We start from the raw sequence: 5615 nt of genomic DNA on the forward strand, positions 1-5615 counted from the left end.
TGATAAAGAAGACAAGAAATTGGGAGGGAGTGGGAGATATAGGAGGAGTTGGTGGGGGACTGGGAGGGATGGAAATAATGCAAATACAATACTCATCTATGAAGTTCTCAAAAATAAAATGAAATTAAAATAAACAGACTAGATTCTTAGATAGTTTCAAGATGATACAGTGAGAGCTCTTTGTAAGCATTATGAAAATGTTGGTTCTTTTTGTTGGTACTTGTCGATTTTTGTAGACTTTCTTCTACCATCCAATTTTAAGAATAATTAAGAAATGAATATATTTACCACGTCCAACATGATGCTTTGTCCCATTGTTTTTAGTCAGTCCAAGCTTCCTTCTTTTGAATTAGCAATTTTAGTATGTTTGCACATATTTTCATCACTTCATATATTTGGACTTATTTTATAATATTGTTTTCTTTTTCTATTTGCTGTGCTTTGTCTTTCTCTCCTCACCTTTGTAATTTTTGTCCCCACTTTCTAACCTCTTCAGATCTTCAGTTGTCCCCAGACTTGGCTATTTAACAGAATTGTCTGCAAAGCTTCTTCAGCAGCTTGTACCCACCCCCACGTGCTATAGCAGCTGAGGTGGGGCCTAAGAATTTACTTACCAAATAAAGTCTCCAAATGATGCTGAATGCCTCTCTTCCTGGGATGGGCTTTAATTACCACTGAATATGCTTTAATTGCCACTGTGTCAGAGCAAAGATTCATTCATTCTGGTGAGTAAAGATACTTTTGAAAATAGTTAAGACTCTTGATCGCTCCTCAGACTAGACGTGGATCACCAAAATTATGCATTCAGTTCTTAAGCTTCTACCCATGCCAACTCATGGATCTTCTAGGAGCCCCATGGAGCTCTAGTTCAGCCTCTGCTTCACAGAATAAGTGTCCAGTTGGGGGAGGCTGATTGTAGGATGCAGGATTTTACCACCTTAGGCTGGTGAAGTAACTGGAGCTTCACATCTTCCATTTTTTTTGACTTGTCATAAATATTTTTCCTTTTTGTTTGTGAGAACGGAGGTCTCAATATGTTGTCCAGGCTGGGCTTTGAACTCTTGGCTCAAGCCAGCCTCCTACCTCAGCCTTCTGAGTAGCTGGGACTACAGCATGCAACACTATGCTAAGCTAGGCAGAAAGTTTTCTGGGCACTTAGTATGTGCTGAGCACTGTGTTCGTTGCTAAGAATGAAATCCGTACCTTTAATCCCAGCACTTGGGAGGCAGAGGCAGGTGGATCTCTGTGAGTTCAAGGCCAGCATGGACTACATAGCGAGTTCCAGGCCAGCTGGGGCTACAGGGAGACTCTTTCTCAAAAAAGGCCAAAAATAAAAAATTTCCAAAAAGAATGAAACCCCAGATTCCATGGTGGACTCATGGGGCAAGTAAAGAGAGAGCAGACCCCAGGCAATTACCGCCATATGGTAAGTGTGTTCACAGGACTAGGGATGTGGCAGTGACAGAGATGCAAGTCCTCAGCCATTTTTTGAGGAGAGGCAGGTGGAGAGTCCCACTGTCAAGTCATGTGCTGACTTCAGTCTTCTTTTTGTGTAACTGGCCCTTCCGTGTGAATTTCCTCCTGTGCTTGAGTTTTGGGCTGTGGGGTCAAACAAATGAGGCACTGTGGAATGTTTCCTGGAGAAAGTGCTGTAGAAACAGACCTCAGTGCTGTAGGAGACTGAGGTTGAGGAACAGGAGGCGAGGGCAGGGAGTAAACATGCCCTGGCACTGAAGGCAGTGTGCCAGACAGAGGCCTAAAGGTGATTCCAGCCAGAACACTAGGATTCTTTCTTTACCTAAAAATAGTATGTGAGCCACTCCAAGATATTAGGGAAGAGGAAGAGACAAGACCAGCAGCATGGACATGTGTAGCCAGGGCGGCTGTACAGTGACAGCACCCAGAAGTTTCGGATTAATGTTCTGTAGTTACTGGATGGAAAGTCTTGGGAATTTTATCTCTGACCTGCATTCTGTAAATGAAGGGCAAAGGGGACAAGAGAGTGCTGGGCCTTGCAGTCCTCTGCTCCTGTGTGGCTTTGCTTCCTGACTCCTAGGAGGTAGTTTTAGCACCCCTCCCCAGACTTCATCCTCTAGTGCGCCAACCTTGCCTGGCTTCCTCTTCCACCCTTGCCCCTGCCCTGGCTCCTGTCTGCCTTTTAGGGAGACTGCTGATCACACTGAAAGGCGAGAACTCGTGCTCCGCAGCGGCTCTCCACCCTGCTGGGGTGTGAAGGCTCGGTGCCTTCATCCATTCTGAGTTGCTATAACAGAACACTTCACTGGAAAATATATGAAAAACAGAAATTCCCCTGAAACGTCCAAGATCAAGGCCCTGCCTTCTGCTGTTCCTTAACATGGCAAGAGGCAGGAGGCAACTGAGTGAACCCAATCAGTTCCATGACTTGTGGCATCTGAGGCAGAACAAAGCAGTGGCTGCCAGCTTCCTGGTGCACTCGTTGGGCAACTCAGAAGTGGCCTGTTATCCACCCCAACCCAGGTGCCAAGTGTATACCAGTGTGGAAGTTCCAATCCCTTGAGGATAAGGTATCAGCTATGGATTGGGGCAAGAATGCCTGTAGGAAGGTATCTGAGTCACTTGTCTCATCACTGCAGCTGAATATCAGGCAGAAACAGCTGAAAGAAGGGTTTATCTGGCTCACTATTCAGGGGACATAGTCTCTCATGCATGATAGCAAGAGCCGCTAGCAGCTGTGGCAGCAGGAGTGGGAGATGGCTTGGCAGATCAAGAAGCAGAGAGCTTGGGTAAGAGGCTTCAACCCTGAAGACCCATCCCTACAGCCCTATGTCTGCCATCTAAGCCCCCTTTCCAGAAGGATCCACAACCTTCTGGAACCTATCACCTATCACCTATCACCAGCTCAGGAACAGGTGCTCCATTACATGAGCCTATGAGGACATTTCACATTGAAAGCAAAGTAGAAGAGGAGGTTGGCATCTCAGCCATAACTTGGGGTTCTGAAAATCCTGAAGCCAACCTGTTCCAGAAGGGGTTGTGAGGAGCAGGAGTCGTGAGGAGTAGCGGTGGTGAGGGCTGTTGTGAGGGGCAGCTGTTGTGAGGGGCAGGAAGTGTCAGGGGCAGGAGGTGTGAGGGGCAGGTGTGAGGGGCAGGAGGGTGAGGAGCAGGAGGGTGAGGGGCAGGCTGTTGATTCACCTGCATTGAATTTCTAGCACATCTAATGACTAGGTGCTCTACATGATCCACCAGATAATGTTTGGGAGTTCTTTCTGTGACCCATGAACCCCTTCACTATTGGAGCTCCTCTCTCTTGCCTCTGCTTTTGTTTGTTTTCCTCTCTCTGACTCTTTCCTAACTCAGAATCTAAACCTTGGTTTTCTCATCTACTAAACATGTTGAATTATATATCCCTTCATAGCAAGATCATTTGTAGAATCGGTATCTTGTCCATTTATTTACTGGGTTTATATATTCATGACAGCTACTCTACTGGTTGCCATGGATATAATAAAATATGATGTGGTTCCCTTCCTCAAGAAACTGGGGACAGGGTTGGAGAGATGGCTCCGGGGTTAAGAGCACTTGCTGCTTTTTCAGAGTTTTCAGAGGACTGAAGTTCAGTGGCCAGCTTCTACCTCTGACAGCTTGCAACCTCTGTAACTCCAGAGGATCTGATGCCCTCTTCTGGCTACCTTCACACATATGGGCATCTCCATACATAGAGAAGCATACACAAATAAATAAAATAAATCATTTTTAAAAAGGAATCTGAGGGTACTCCTCAGGGAAAGAGAACTACCAAGTGGCAGTGCTGATTGTGGGGAGACTTGCCAGAGATGAACACAGGGCACTAAGAGCAAGGGGGGAAGCATGTGGTCTCAACCTGAGTATTACACAGCAGCTTTGGGAAGCTGGGGGCTGGATGGGATGCAAGGAAGGAAGGAGCCAAACAGGAATTCAGAGGTCCAGTAGTGGAGGGCTTCATGGCTCACACCAACAACCCCCAAACATCTGACAGGTCATGCAGAGCACTTAGTCATTAGATGTCTGTTTTTAAAGGATTCTCCAGTTCTGAGAGAAGTCAAACAGAAAATCTTGGAAAGCCAGAATGAAGAGGCAGGTGGTATGGAGAACCAGGAATACTGAGAGATTGTAAGAGAGGAAATCAAAAGAATACATAATATAAAAAGATGGAGGAGTCAGTGATGTCCCCAGGTTTCCACAAGGACCGGCACCAGGACAGGAGTGCACCAGGAGGAATAAGCCCTCCAGGAAAGGCAGCATTCTATCTTCTTACTCAAGACCAAGTGACTTTTATCCTCCTTACCCTGCCAAATCAGTTCTCATTAAGGTACCCAATAATTGCCATGGTGACAAGCCAAGTCCTTATCCTTCTGTTCAAAGATACTCTGAAATACTGGACGAAAGGCACCAATTCATAAATCATATCCCAAACCATAGCCCATCATCTCCTCCAGTGTTCCCCTGGAGTCAGGTGCCTGCTCTGGCACAATCAACCCAGACCCGGAGGTTACTGTCCTTCCCCAGCCTTATGTAACTGCTTATAAAATAGCACATTTTGTCTCCCAAATGCACCCCAAATCCGAGTCTTGCTCTTCACTCACAGGGCTGCTACCTGTTGAGGTCTGCCTCGTTTCTCACCTGAGTTGCTGGCATTGTCACCTCACTGGTCCCCTTGCTCCCTTCGATGGCCACTGCCACCCTGACATATCAATGGTCTTTTTCTTTTAAAAAAAATAATTTATTGAGAATTTCATACACGCATATAAGGTGTTTTGAGCAAATCCATGCCACTCCCTCCCCTCCAACTCCTCCCATACCTCCCCATCACTTTTTTCTGATAACTTCATGTACTTTTTCTTCTTTTATTTTTTTTTAAATGGGGATTTTGGCTACTCCAATATTCCCCTCATCTGAAAAGGTAACACTAAAATCTTTTAAGGATTAGGTAAAAGCTCCCAAATACTTTCAACATTTTTGGTCTTTGGAATGAAGTATGTTGCTAAGAGGCCCAAGGACATTGTAAATTTTAGCCAAGAAACTGGCTACTTTTCTTTGGGGTCTTTTTACCCTAACTCCCTAGCCAATTCCTACCTCCTAGTCATATCACATCATCCTCTGCAGGGGTTACCCAAATTGCCAATAGGGAATTGGGACACAGACCACTCTGGCTTCTTCCATGCTGAACAGGGACACAGGGTAAGGCAACTGGAGTACCCCTTCAGTGGGTCTATCTAAAAGACTTCCAAATTGCATAACTGTTATCAATAGGGGGGGAAGAAAGTCCTTGAATTGTGGATAGGAGATGTGAAGAAGTAAAGGCAAGAGTAATTAACATTACGAGTTCTAGGCAGGGAACTAGAAAAAAGTCAGAACAGGGCAATTTTCAAATGTTCATATGAGAGTCTATTGGAATTTCTTGACAAGGGCTTCCAAAAGCATCCCTTTATTGGGTTCCTCCTCATTTTTTCTTTGTCTTTCAAGGCTGGACTCTAGAGTGATGGAGTCAGGATTTGCTTTCAGGTAGTTTGATAGCTGTTGGAGTGGTTAGAATCAGTGTCAGTTCCCTCTCAAAGGCTTCTAGATAGGGGGAGAAAACAAATTTAGCCATCATT

General features: G+C 45.3%; 2 long non-coding RNA genes across 3 annotated transcripts in view; both read left to right on the forward strand.

Moving 5' to 3' along the window:
* LOC115068746 overlaps nucleotides 1-628 on the forward strand; it is a 12704-nt gene extending 12076 nt beyond the window's left edge. For both annotated transcript variants that reach the window (XR_003848087.1, XR_003848088.1), the window contains exon 5: nucleotides 497-628. This is a non-coding gene — a long non-coding RNA (uncharacterized LOC115068746). The remainder of the gene's footprint in view (nucleotides 1-496) is intronic.
* Nucleotides 627-5615, forward strand: part of LOC115068747 — a 36124-nt gene continuing 31135 nt past the window's right edge. Inside the window, exon 1 of the long non-coding RNA XR_003848089.1 lies at nucleotides 627-725. This is a non-coding gene — a long non-coding RNA (uncharacterized LOC115068747). The remainder of the gene's footprint in view (nucleotides 726-5615) is intronic.

The sequence above is a fragment of the Nannospalax galili genome, unplaced genomic scaffold (assembly GCF_000622305.1).
Source record: "Nannospalax galili isolate Female #2095 unplaced genomic scaffold, S.galili_v1.0 scaffold768, whole genome shotgun sequence".
Classification (NCBI taxonomy): domain Eukaryota; kingdom Metazoa; phylum Chordata; class Mammalia; order Rodentia; family Spalacidae; genus Nannospalax; species Nannospalax galili.